At 46.0% G+C, this 14369-nt stretch overlaps 1 long non-coding RNA gene across 1 annotated transcript in view; it reads right to left on the minus strand.

The window, feature by feature from the left end:
- Positions 1-14369, minus strand: part of LOC144784570 (uncharacterized) — a 1093066-nt gene that overhangs the window by 336834 nt on the left and 741863 nt on the right. The window contains exon 2 of the long non-coding RNA XR_013601680.1: positions 6372-6446. This is a non-coding gene — a long non-coding RNA (uncharacterized LOC144784570). The remainder of the gene's footprint in view (positions 1-6371; positions 6447-14369) is intronic.

Raw genomic sequence — 14369 nt, forward strand, 5'->3', positions numbered from 1 at the left:
AGAGGCGCACCATCGTGTCTCCCTACATGTGCTGGACCATGGTAATGTCTTGCCATAGGTGGTAACAAGCTGTCTGGCAGCACTAGTCTTCCATCTGTTGAAACCCTCACTTCATCCTCATCTCTTTTGACACAGCCTGCTCTGATCAAACCTTGCTGCTCTGCCTCTGGCGCGTCCTCCTGCAATCTCCTAAATTGCTCACAAGTATCAATGGAAGACAACACCAGATTGCAATTTGTGACATCTGAACTTTCATTGATATATCCCCTATTAAAGGTGCAAGAATTTAGTGTGCAGTACCCTGCAGTTCCATCTGCATATTTGTTGCCCACTGTCACATAGTCTGTACCTGAACTATGGAAGGCTAATTTTACTACAGCAATTTGGGCAGGCAATCATAGGGACTGGAGATGGTTTTGTGCACTTTATCCATTTCAGGTTGTTGACCCCGAAGAGGTCATGAATCCTCGATGGAACCACAACTCCCAAAACTCATTCATGAACAACACCAAAGTCGTACTGACTAACAGTGACAATCGTCACTATCAGCTGGTCTGAACCACAGCATGCTCTAGTAAGAGCAATCAATTCAGCCACGTTTTCTGAAAACACCCCTTGAAGCCAGGAGGCTTCGACCACGCCTGCAACAGTACAGACTGCATAGGCAGCTTTTGCATTTTCATCATGGTCACGTAAATAGGAGCCATTAACAAATAGCACATTATCTGATTCAGGAACTGGCACATCTTGTATGTCAGGTCTTGCCTTTGTGCATAGCTCGGTACCATGTAGGCAGTCATGTTCAGTTCATCATCCACAGTTTCGTTTCCAGGAAGGGGTAACAATGTAGCAGGATTTAGAATAGTACACCTCCTAAGGGTGACATTCTCGGCACCCAGGATGATTTGCTCGTACCAGGTAAGCCAACTATTGGTCAGGTGTTGTGTCTGAGCACGGGTTAACAACACTTGAACTGAGTGGCGTACAAAGACTGTCAACAGGTGACCCATAACTATGTTCCCACATTGTTTGAGACTCACACAGGTAAAAGGAACAGCTTATAGGCAGTCAGGGAACGTGGCGGCGACAGGGTCAAGTGTGGCAGAAAAGTAAGCCACTGACCAGCGAGCATTGCCATGAATTTGGGTAAGCACTGTGAGAGCGCAGCACTCTCTCACTGCAAAACAAAGCAAAACATTTGTTGTAATCAGGAATTCTCAGGGCTGGGGCACAGCTGAGACATTCTCGCAGCTCTGATAAGGCACGCATGTAAATGTCATCCTATGGTACCGGATCTGATATATCTTTGTGTGTCAATCTCTGAAGAGGTTTGGCAATCAGGGAAAAGTTGGGAATCCACTGTCAGCAGTAGCCCACCATTATCAAGAACATTCAGACTTCTTTCTGGGTAGTTGGTGGGTTCATTTTCAGAATGCCGAGTTTCTCTCTTGGAACACCTTCCTTGCTCCTTTCTCAATGTGGTGTCCCAGATACAGGACTTCTTTCTGGCACAACTTCAATTTAGTCGGGGACTATTTATGTCCATTCTCAACTAAGTGGTTCAGCAAAGCAATAGTGTCACGTTTTCAAGCCTCATGTGTATTTAACGCCACCAATAGGTAGTCAATGTAATTGACTAGAACTGAATGCTGAGGCAGCACTAAAGATTTAAATTCTTTTTATGTATCTGATTGAAGACGGAGGCGCTCTCCTTATACCCTTGTGGGACTCAACACCATAACAAGACACAGCTACCGAAATGGAAAGCGAAGAGAGACTGTCTATCCCTCATGCAATGAAAGAGAGAAAAAGGCTTGACACATATCAATGACAAAGAACCACTCAGCCTCACTTGGAATCTGAAACAATGTCACAGCTGGATTCTGAACCACAGGACAACAAGGAACTATTATTCAATTTACTTTTTGCAGATCCTGAACTATGTGGCACTTGTAATTGGGTTTCTGCAAACCCATGATGGGCGAGTTACATGGACTCCCCATAATCTTCTTCAAAAATGGCTTGTTCAATCATTGAGTCAATCACAGTAGTAATACCAGCACAGGTTTCAAGGGTCCGATTGTGTTGGGGGATTCTCTGACGCTCAGCATTTGGCTTTAAAGTTATGCAGACTGGTTCAACACCTTTGAAAAGTGCAATGTCTTTACCTGAGAAGTCCCAACCTTCAGGCAACAATGTGTCTCTCAGATCGAGGGGCAAATCATCTTTAGTCAGTAAAGATACATTCCAATGTCTGATCTCTGTCTAGGAAGCTAGAAAACTATAACCTCATCGCGAGTATGATACCATTTGGGGTCCAGTAAATGGAACAATTTAGTTTCCATAAAATAACAGGACTCAAATCACACACCACAAATCAGTGATGATCCTCAAAAGACCCTATTTTGACTGGTACTGCTTCTGAATTTGGGCTAGTCATTTGTTTGTTAGCAACTCCAACAACTTGGATTCTTTCTCCTGAGAGGGATAGGTTGAGAACTTCTGCTGTTATCATGGTAGAGTGGGTAGCACCACTGTTGACAAGGAATGAGACAGGATTTCCATTCACCTTGTCATCCACATGTGGACCACTCTGGTCTACTTCTAAGGTTGCACCAATTACACCATCCTCCTCCCCTATAAAGCCCAGTCACTGTGACATTTCTGAGTTGAAATCATTTGTTTGAAGCAAAGAATATTGTTGAGACACATTCTGATTCACAAAGGTATTATTGTTTGCATTGGGGCCCTGATTCATACGGTATCTCTGGACATTCACCTTTTGCTGTGGCATCGGGGCTTGTGGAACTTGCATTGTTTCGGCTTTGGGTACATTATGATTCGGAACTCTTTGCCTCTGTACCTGCTGCAAATGAACCATGTCATTTCCCTGAGACTGCACAAATTCACCATTCTGAACATGATTTTCATTTACCATGTTTCCAGTATTAAGTCGATATTCGTGCTTCCAATGCCATAACTTGACACAGAAATGGCCACAGATTCGTTTTCTTCAAATTTGGCACATCAACACCTGTTCTCGGATCAAGCGGCACACCTCGTCCTCTACCCTGCGATGGTAACCCGTAACACCTTGCATCATCGGTACTTGCTGATATCTAGGATTTGTAAGGTACTGGTTGTTGGGTCGAAATCCATGTCCTGTAGTAGGCAGAGCAAATCCTTGGTATCCTTTAGATACGTAGATGTCTTTTGCATTTTTGTTTTAATTAGAAGTCGCAGAACCGGGATAGGGGTTTTAGTACTGACCCTATACCCGGCACTATTGGTCTTCCTGGTGGTGGGTTCTTGTTTTTATGAAATTTTGGTAGAATGTAAAAGTATGGGTTTTTTGGATTATGAGTGATGAGAAATTCTGCTTGGAAATCCAGTCCCATTCTTCCACCACTTCCACTAGGTGTTTTATCTCCAACCATAGTTTTTCTGTGGGGTTTTCTTGTAGAATGTTAGTTTTTTTGTCTGATAGTAGTCGGAGGCATTCCTGTTGGTAGTCTTGCTGCTTTTGTAGGAATATGCGGCCCCCTTTATCTGGTTTTATGATCACATTTGTCTCTTCTCTAAGTTATTTCAGAGCTGTCGATTCCTTCTTTGTCATGTTATGAAAGGCTTCTTTGTCTTTCAATGGCTCAGTTTCATTATATACAGCTTGTTCAAATGCGATTATTTCTGCTGGGATCTTCGATGTATGGGGCAAAATGTTGATTTTATTTTAAAATCAGTAATGCTTTAGGGTGGCGTTCTCCACTATAGGTATTATTTTTTCAAAAAAGGCTTCAATTTCAGTTTTCTAAAGAATTCTGCTAGTTTGCAGTGGAGGTGGGTACAATGCCCAGCCCAGCCCCTTGTTCAATACACGTCTTTGTGTGTCTGTCAGTACCAGGGAAGAGAGGTTGGTTACTATATTGGGCCCTTGCGGGTCCCCGGTTGGTTGTCTTTTGACATACTCCAGGTGTTCACTCTCTTGTGGCTCTTCCCAATGTACATGGTTTTCTCTTCTTTTCCTCCCGCAACCGCTGCCACCCCTCCATAAAAACGGTGGGCAGGAAGTTATTAGGTGCACTGTTAGGGAAAGGTGCACCCCATCCAAAGTATTGCGGTGGGATTGCTTGCTGGAAGAATGGTTGTTGTGATGCTCCCATCTGGTTCAAGTTTAGGTTTTGTCCTTGCCATGGTTATTGCCGCCTTTTTCCTCTTTGTCTGGTTTTGATTTTGTGCTGGTTGTCATCATCACTGGACCAACTCCCTGTGTCTGAAGTCTCTTCCTCTGAGGTATAATTGACTGATGAGTTGCCTCCTTTCTCCATTGTGGTGATGTTTGCTGCTAAATAGGGGTAGACTTTTCCAAAGGATTTTCAAAAACATTTTTTTTGAAATGTTTGTATTTTTGATTGGATTAGGTAGTCCTTGTATTCTGTTAGTTCTTTATGTATCTCCTCGTGCTTCTTTTTATGTGCAGAGATTGTGGTTTTTAAATGTATTTCAGTGAGTTTTATTTCTATTAGCATTGTTTCTGAGAGACGTTTCGCGTTTTGATGATCAGGATGAGCCAATCGTGAGTGCAATGCCAGGCGATTTGTGCCCTATCCTTCCGGAAGACTGAGTCTTCTAAGAAAATTCTAGGGGTGTTTGTAACTATTAGTTCCTTTGGTGCTGTGCTTGCTCTTAAGTATTCTGTCATTATGACCTAATGAAGAATGGTACCAATTCTGTTTCTTTTCAGTTCCATTAGTGTGTCCCAATCTTTTGTCTGTGCAGTAGTCTGGGCTATGTTCAGGTCTGCCAACAAAGGTGGGCCTGAGAGAATCTCTTTCACATCGTCATCTGTGTATGTGAGACCCTGATTGTCTGTCATTGTAGGTACTGTCAGGGAATGTATAAACAATTATTGTCTCAAGGTGTATTCAATATGGTAGTCTTTGTGGTATATTCCTGAGATTTTGTGGTCAGTTTTCTCTCACAGCTGTGCGCTGCACTAATATATCTAAACAACAATCTGAGAGTGAGAAGCAAGGAGACGAACCCATTCCTCTTCCCAAGTAATCAGTACAATGACATAATGAGAACGGGACTATTATTTCCTTCGCTACTATACCTATAACCCCCTATTCATGTTTTTTTAGGTGTACTGCCTAGAACACATAGGATTTTTTTTTAACCTCACTCACCTACCTAGTAGGTGACATGCTTCATCATTGGGTTCCCACCCTAGTCACCGAATGTTTCCAGGGTGTGCTGCGGCACCTGGTTACAGCGGAGATGGTTTGTTTTTCGAGGGTAGAGCAGTGATGGTGAGTTAGTTAGTGAAAAAGTGCAGTTTTAAAACTTGCTCAAGATTTCCAGTCAATTAAACATAAATGTTAATCTTGATCAATGTTAAAAAAATAAATAGTGGGGGATAAGTGCAGGATATTAAAGTTATCCAACATATCCTCAAAACGGGTGCCTCTCACGGTCAGAATGGCTTTCGTCACGACCAAATAGAAAAGGCCAGCATGCGCGCTAAGGCATGCAGGGTATGTGTGGGTGTATTGTACTTACAACCCACTGTATTATCAGGAAAATCCCTGTTTTGATTTTCTTCATGAAAGAGATTGTAAACAACAGGCATTAGTAGTGAATAGGAGACATAAATGATGAGCCAGATGGGTACCTTCCCCTCTGGTTCTTTCTGGTGACTAAATTACCACGTTGTATTTCACACATCTTGTTTATCAATTCCAAGTAAAAGGACGTATGTTTGAGCATATATGAGTTTTTGTTTCATAAACAGACCATACAGCCTGGTAGCTGTTTTATGCATATGTGATTTTAAATGTCCTAGACGAACCAGACAGCCAGGTAGTATCACAGGTCTACATACAAATTAATAGTTTTCAGACAAGACATACAAACATGCAGTATTTTACATGAGTATTCCACCATCTAGACTGTGCTTATTATTGCAGACACATGTCTGGGCTAATCAGCAATTCAACATACATCTAGACCGGAACATGGTTAAATGTACTCTGTTGTTAAAGTTTGTACATTTTGACTCTATAGCCAGATTAAGTGCATTGATCAAACATTTGTTTTGTATTCTGTTGGACCAAATACAATTCATTTTATAGTTGTTCGGCGTTAGCATACAAAATAAGTCTGACAGCGCTTATCACCATTACGTTAAAAAGGGAGTCAATCATCAAGGTAATGTAGCTATTCTTAATAAAAAATATGTGATGATAAGGAATGGTAACTGACTTAGCGGTGGTAGCCTCTTGCTACCTAGAATGAGCCGAGGGGGTGGACCCTGTAGTTACACTGAATACATTTTTTTTAGGAAAGAGGAAAACCCTGTTAGTCCCACTTACTTCGTCAAGGCATCTCACCCTCCGTGATACCTGCTTCACCTCGCCTGGATGAGAACACCTGCAGGAAAAGCAAGTCTGCAGAATACAGGAGCACAATAAATTATAAAATGAAATACAATGAAATACAGGCCTTTGGTGTGAATGCTAACTTAAGACATTAAATCAATGGCACACATTTAATATGCGTGTGCATATTTAAACATATACGAATGTAATATTTCTTTAGTACTTTTAGTTTATATTGAATAAATCATGCAATAAGCAATCAAACTGCACAATAGTAGGTATATATGGGAACTACATTGAAAGTTCATACATTTAACATTAATTCATACATTGAATACATTTTATCGTTTGTCTTCTACTAAGATAACACACATATAAGGATCATCGGGAGCTAAAAACGATATCCCTAACAGTTATACAGGCAATGTAGCACACATTTAGGAATCATGAGTAAGGCTCCAAATTTGCAGTTTTTACTGATTTTTACAGATAAATAAAGACAGAAAACAATGTGTTTCCTGTCTGTATTTATTTTTTTAAATCTAAAAAATACAGAACATTTAGCTTCTTTTGAGTGACTTTTCATTCTGTGTTTCATCAATTCCAGGCTAACAGATGCGCAGAATGATGGTGTGGGGAGTTAAAAAAAATAGGGTGAGAATTCCTTATATAATGACATATGTCAACATCCATTCATAGTTTAGCCTCTTCCGTGCGTCGGACGGCTCCCGGCCGTCGCAGTGGGCATGTGCGTCGGACGGCTGGGGGCCGTCCGATTTGCGCACCGTAGAATTCACCTGTACAGTGGGGAATTGTGCGCCGCTTCGAAGCAGATAATGCAAATATTTATCTGCATGTGTATTGTTATGTTATATTTGGCTGATTAATTTGCTGAAACACGCCAGGCGTCAAAGTATGACTGCACATTTATTAGTTAAATAAATGTGGAAATATACCATTTTACAACTTAATTTATTCACAGAACACAAAATACATATGGGTAAATACTGATAAGATGGCTAAAAATAAATATGGATTAACACACGAAATTGTTACAAAAATAAATACCATAAACCGGGAGCCCTAATCATGAGTAATGTTTCAGCGGGTAAAGTAAAGAGGATGGGTCTTTGAGCAATTACACATTACTAATTTTCATCTTTGCACTGTAATACATGTTATAGTTGAACATCTGTTTGTTGCAATGAAGCATGTGTGTTTTATTATTGCATGTCAGTCGGTTTATTTATCTACATCAAATGATTATTTCTAGATTTTATTTTATTAAAGACGGCTTCTAAGTTAAACATTCAAAAGTCTTGAGAACTGTAAAGTTTACAGTTAAGATGCTCCTGCAACAGCAGTGTCAATGCAATGTGTGCAAGACTCATTATGACACGTAGGACTCGTGCAAGCTGTACGTTTATTTTGTGTCAGGTAGCAATAGCATTTAGGATTTAGTGACGTGTAAAGCGTAGGCAGTTTTTCACTGCACCAATGTACTGCGGTATGGGTCAAAGTGTGGGGAAATTTATTTTTCTAGCTACTCCCTTGCCTGTGATCGACAAGCCTTGAAGTCTATCAGCATGGACCATCTTTTCCCAATGGAGACAACAGAGCTAGAACCTGAGCTGAGAAGAGACAGAGCAAGCCTAAATAATCTGGGAGGAGTAAATACACATATTTACAGTGGCAAATAAGTAACAGTTGAACTGTATGGAGCCTTTAGCAAAGGTACAATGTTGGCATACGTTTTAACTAAAACCAGAAATCCACTCACAACAGCACGGTTGTCAGTGTACTATTATAAGGTACGCACGATGTCAAAGAACTCGAATTGCAAAAACGACGGCAAGAGTTGTGAAGAATTGATAATAGTGGCAACTAAACTGAGCGCATAAACGGGGTGGGAGTACACGCTAGAGGAAATATACTGCAAATCAAATATAGACATTACCGTGAAGCAGATTTTAATTTTCTGCTTTTAGGATTGGAACAACATTCATAATTGCTTTCTCCGCGAGGTTTCAATTAAGCAACGAATTCATTTCTATGGTTTCAAGGTGCAGCTACACGGCCACAAAACAGTTCACTACAGAACACGGCCATCTAGTGGCTGGAGTATTCCCAGTATAGAACAAAAATTGTACAATACAGCTTTGTGGAAAGCCTGGCTGCACCACCGTCTGACTATGGATCCTCGATTTAATTAGAAAGAGGGTAGCAGTTTTGTTTTATTACTTATTTGGAGAATTTGGATGGGTTAGATTTCATATTTGATGGGGAAAAGCCGTGCTAATGACTGCTTTTAGGATTAGCCGGTGAAACATCTTTTGATTTTTAGAGAAGGGTTTAGATGTATGGAGAAGTGATAACAGATGTTAGAAGAGACATTGCAGCATCTAGAGATGCATTATGAAAAAAAGTAACCTTGGTTAAGGTAAGCAAAACTTCTACACACACTCGCAAGGAACAGGGATGTGTGGGATTGAAGTAAAGAGAGGAATCTATGGGGCTAATTAACATTTACTTTATTCGCGCTTACAGGTTATGTTAGGGAGAGCCGAACTACTTGCTGCACTCGCCGCAGTCCCAATCACTAGCCCCCGCGTCACGTCCTCCCGCGATGCCTTGCGCCAGGTCACGTGACTGCGCTGCGGGGAGCTAGACCGCCACTCTACACATCTTCCCCCTTAACAATGGCGGACATAACTATACCCAAAGGTGTGGGGAAAGGGAAGAGGGACAGGGAGAGGGGGAGAGAGAGAGAGAGAGGGAGAGGGAGAGGGGGCGAGGGGGGAGAGGGAGAGGGCGAGGGAGAGGGAGAGGGGCAGAGAGGGAGAGAGAGAGAGAGAGAGAGAGAGAGAGAGAGAGATTCACAACTGAAAATCACTGAGGTGTTTCGGTAGCTTCACCGCACGGCCCTTGCGGGTGTGCGTTCTGGTCCCTTGCTCTCTTCCTCCGCAGGGTCCGTCTGACCTCGTGCCCTCCTCCTGGTCTCTCCGGAAGGAGTTGGATGTATCACCCGGAATGCCCCCTTCACCTGTGTCCTGGCTGGGTGGACACGACGTCAGCAGTCTAGGTGATTGTCATTCCGCACTGGCTGGTCCAGACACACTCACATGGTCTGTGGTGGGAGCGGCGGCTCCCTCTACACTGGGGCTTTCTTTTGGCTCACTGTCGCTCATGCCCCAATGCAGGATCTTGTTGCACTTGACCATTCTGGATTGGAACCAAACCTTGCCATCACTCAACAAAGCAGAGCGGGTGTATGCTTCTACCACCCGCAGTGGCTCACTGAATTTGCTGTGTCCTTTGAGTCCTGGTTGGCCCTTTTTGACTCGGACCAACTCGCCCTCTGCCAATGAGGCTTCACATACATTGTTCCTTTTGTCATAATGTGCCTTGTAGATGCTTTGTGCCTTTGCTATGTTGCTGAGGAAAATGGCTGGGGACCATTTGCTTTGGAGTCTCATGATGGTCATCCTGGCTGTGTTGTCTCTGGTGAATGGTTCTCTGCCTCTTAGGATCTTAAATGGGCTGTAGCCTGTCAGGGTAGGTGTGATGCAGTAGTCCCATACCGTGTTCCTGACTTCTGACTCCCAGTTCTTACCGGCGCTGATGTCTGCTTGGATTGAGCCCATGATCACCCAGTTACAGCGTTCTACTTGGCCGTTGCCCGCTGGGTGGTAGACTGGAGTGCGCTTTTTCTGGATTCCGTTTCTGTTGGTGAACGCTGTCCACTTGGGTGATGTGAACTGGAGTCCGTTGTCGCTGGTGATGGACTTGGGGTTGCCCTCCCTCAAGAAGATGTTGGTGAGGAAGGTGATGATGGCATTGGAATCCACGAGTTTGCAGATTTTGACTTCTGGCCACTTGGAATAGCGGTCCACGACAACAATGAGGTGTTTGGGTGTGCCCCAGGTGTCTAGGACCAGGCCTACAATGTCGATGGATAAGTCCTCCCAGGGGTTGGTGGGAGTGGTGAACTCACCCATGAGGGGCCTCAGGTTGACAAGGGTTTTGTCAGCTCTGGCGCAGACCCTCAAGAACCTTTCCATGTAGATGTCTATGGCGGGCCACCAGTACAGTAGTTTCATCCGCCTTTTGGCCTACGTGGTTGATGTGCTTGATGTGAAGAATGCGGTCATACAGGGCCTTCGGGGGCACCACCTTGTCACCTCGTAGCAGGAATATGGAGTCCTCGCCAATGGAGAATTCCTCGCGTACTTCCTAGAATTTTCGGAGGATGCTGCCGATGTGCTTCTTCTTCAGCCTCGTGTGACGTACCCCTTGACCTGGAAGAGTTCTGTGTCTTGCGTGTAGGCTTCTGCCCAGTCCTGGGCACTGATGGTGTGTCATGATCCGTCATGAAGGCGACACTGTATTCTTCCCACTCCGATGATGTGACGGGTTCTTCCATGGCTGCTGCTCTGCTCAGGAAATCCACCACTCTGTTCTGCGGGCCGGGGATGTACTCCACGTCGTAGACAAAGTCCAACAGGAGCAATGTCATTTTGGCGATGCGAGGAGTGGCTGTCACGTTGCTGCTGGATGTGAGGACCTTGATCAGGGGCTTGTGGTCGGTACGGAGTGTGAATCGTGACCCCCACAGGTACTGCCGGAATTTCTACATCGCCCAGATGATGGCTAGCATTTCCTTCTCGCGAACCCCAAAGTGGTTTATGTGCCATCAGAAGCCCTCTGGGAAAGTCCTTTGTCACTGACGTCCGTGGTCCGGATGCTGGACGCCCCTCCGTCGAACCCATGTAAGGGAACTGCCTTGCAGATGTCTTGCTTGATGGCTAAGAACTCCGCTTCCGTCTCCTCTGACCAGGCAAAACTATTCTTTTCCTTGAGCAGTTGGTGTAGGCTGTGCGTCTTTGTCGCGAAGTTCCTGACAATTTTACTGTAAAACTCCGCCAGCCCCAGGAACGAGCGAACGTCGTCTTTGGTTTTTGGGGAGGGAGCTGACATGATGGCCTCCACGTTTTCCGTTTTGGGGGTGATTCCTTTGTCGCTGATTTCATGTCCCAGATATGTGACCTTGCGGAGGCTGAATTTGCATTTTTTTAATTCAACCGTGAGTCCATTAGCTGCGAGCGTGTGTAGGACGGTGTGCAGGATCTCGTGTTCAGCTTTGGAGTTCCCCATGACGAGGATGTCATCCTGAAAGTAGAGGACTCCGTGGACACCTTGGAACAGCTTGTGCATGAGTTTTGGAAGACCGCTCCCGCGGATGCGAGTCCGAAGGGTAGACATCTGAACCTGTAGCAGCCAAAGGGTGTGATGAAGGATGTAAGTCTTCGGCAGCTTGGGTGGAGTGGTGGTAGGGAGCTTTGAGGTCAATATTAGGGAACCACTTGATGCCTTTGGTCTGGGCGAGCAGTTTGTTGATTTTGGGCAAGGGAAACTTGTCCACAATGATGTTCTTGTTAAGTTCACGGAGATCAATACAGAGGCGGATCTTCCCGCTTTGTTTGCGCGCCACCACCAAAGGCGCAAGCCATTCGCCCCATTTGATCGGTTTGATTATGCTGCTGTCTTCTAAGCGATTAAGTTCTAGCTGTACTGCTTCTCGGCAGTTGAACGGGATGTTCCTGACTTTGTGGGCGACTGGTTCCACTCCATATTTCAGTATGATTTTGTGGGAGAACTTGCACATCTTTCCGATTTGGTTGTTGAAGACAGTGGGGAACTCTGCTTGGAGTGAGGACGGCGTGGATGTGTCATCCATCAGGAGCACCTGCGTGTCGCCACCGGGATTGAGCTGAATACCGAGCACTCCCTGGTCAGCCCAACCCAGGACCTATGGGCCCTTTTGCGCCACGTACAATTTCGCTGTGGTGTGCCGTCCCTTGAACTCGAACAGGAGCTGCCGGAAGTCTACCATGGGGATCCTTTCTCCTGTGTATGTGACTGGATGGACGTCTGTGGGGTGAAGATGAGCACCCACCACTTGGGCGAAGTCTCGGTCCCAAATCTGTTTCTCGATGATGGTGTAGGGCGATCCAGAGTCCGCTACCATGACGACGTGGACGCCCCCCTATCGACAAATTGCAGGATTTTTTTTTGTTGTGACACCCCTTATGCCCAGGATGTGATCTTCGATGCAAAGAATGCTGTCTGGGTCTGAAAGATCTGCCCCCTCTTGATCATCAGAGACATCCTGGACATATTTGACAGCAACGTTTCTGGGCCTCTGATGGCAGACTTTGCCAAAGTGGCATGTGATGCCACAGAAGGAGCATTTGACATGGAACGCCGGGCATTTTATGAAATTACCCATGTGGGAGTGGTTGCCGCATCTGTAACAGGCACCTTGTTTACCCTGAGGGGCGCGACTGGGACCTCTGCTCTTAGGCATAGATTGACTAGGTGAGGCGGAGTCCGTTGTGCTTTTTGATGGTGGACCCTTACGGTCTGAGATTTTGCACACTGTGGCTTGTGGTGCCATGTCTTTCTTGGCCGCAAGAGCGCATCATTTGGATAACTCTGCTCGTTTCACTATCGTGATGATCTCTGGAAGGGGGGCTTCGCCGCTCACACATAGCTTTTCTTGGACACTTGTGTGGGTGGAGTGCATGATGATTTGGTCTCGTATGAGGTCGCCGTGCAAGGTGCCAAACTTGCAGTTGATGGCCAATTTCTTGAAAGCCACCACGTAGTCCTCCACTGACTCCGCTTCTGCCTATTTCCTCTGGAAGAAGTTGTAACGGTCGATTGCCGTGCATATCACGGGCGGGTAATGGCTGTCCAGGATATTCGAGAGCGTGTTGGAAAACGTGGTCATCGGTGGAAGCCCTGGTTGTTTTAACCATATGGTCCTAAACACGCAGACCCTCCTGCCCTAGATTGTGTAGCAGGATTTTCTTCCGCCATTTGCTTGAGAATTCCTCCTCGCCTTTCTCCTTCAACATTGAGAGGTAATTCAAGAAATACCCCTTCCAATCAGCCCATTTCATGGCCTTTTAACCCAGGCTTAGGCAGAAAGGGCACTGGGTTGGCTAAGGAGAAGGTCTGGGCACACATGGTGCGTGTGGCAAGGGCAGCGGAGGAGTCTTACGGTACAAGTAGAACCCCAGGGGGCTCCCGCTGGTTTGGAGAGGGGTGTACCCATGCGTGGTGTGGGAGGGCACCGCTATCGGATTTGCAGGCTGCCTGGTGCTGCTATGGGGTGCATCTCGTGCCGCTGGGTAAAGCAGCTATGTGGCCTTGTAGTTCCTGGAGCCGCAGGAGGTCAGCTAGGGGCCCTTTTGTAGGAGTGGACAGCGGGGTACACAGCATTCTAGACGTGCAGGTGGCGCGCGCCGATGTACGCACCGAGCTGGCAACGTGTAGAGGGTGTCTCCTCGTGCAGGTAGGCCTGGGTGTTCCCCTGTGCACTGCCCCTAAGTGTAGCTCGTGGCTCCCGTGCACCAAAGCCTGGAGGTGGTTTTCCCTCGTGCTCCAGCTATGTGGTGCACTAGTTGGCTCCTCTTGAAATGGGGCCTGGTGGTGGCTGCTTCTGTGCGCAGGCTACGTCGTGCTGTAAAGTGCGTGGAGCTCGCGCCGCGTGCCGAAATGCGCACTGAGGTTGGAGTGAGCGTGGGTTGCACTCCTTGCCGGAATGCGCTGATGCCGCACAGCGGTAGGGCTGCCGCACGGAGCGGGGGCGTGGAGGGGCGTGGCAAGCAGTGCGCCCCCCCGCCTTGTGGCAAGCACCGGCTCTCCCCTACCTGGCCTAAATTGGGGGGTACACCAGTCCTTCCGCCTCGTCGCCACTGTGGGACTGAAGTTTGGCCCCACAGAAAGAAGAGAGGAGTCTATGGGGCTAATTAACATTCACTTTATTCGTGCTTACAGGTTATGTTAGGGAGAACCGAACTGCTTGCCGCACTCGCCGCAGTCCGAATCACTAGCCCCTGCGTCACGTCCTCCCGCGATGCCTTGCGGCGGGTCACGTGACTGTGAGGAGCTAGACTGCCACTCTACAGGATGACAATTGATCTA

The sequence above is a fragment of the Lissotriton helveticus genome, chromosome 10, assembly GCF_964261635.1.
Source record: "Lissotriton helveticus chromosome 10, aLisHel1.1, whole genome shotgun sequence".
Lineage (NCBI taxonomy): Eukaryota > Metazoa > Chordata > Amphibia > Caudata > Salamandridae > Lissotriton > Lissotriton helveticus.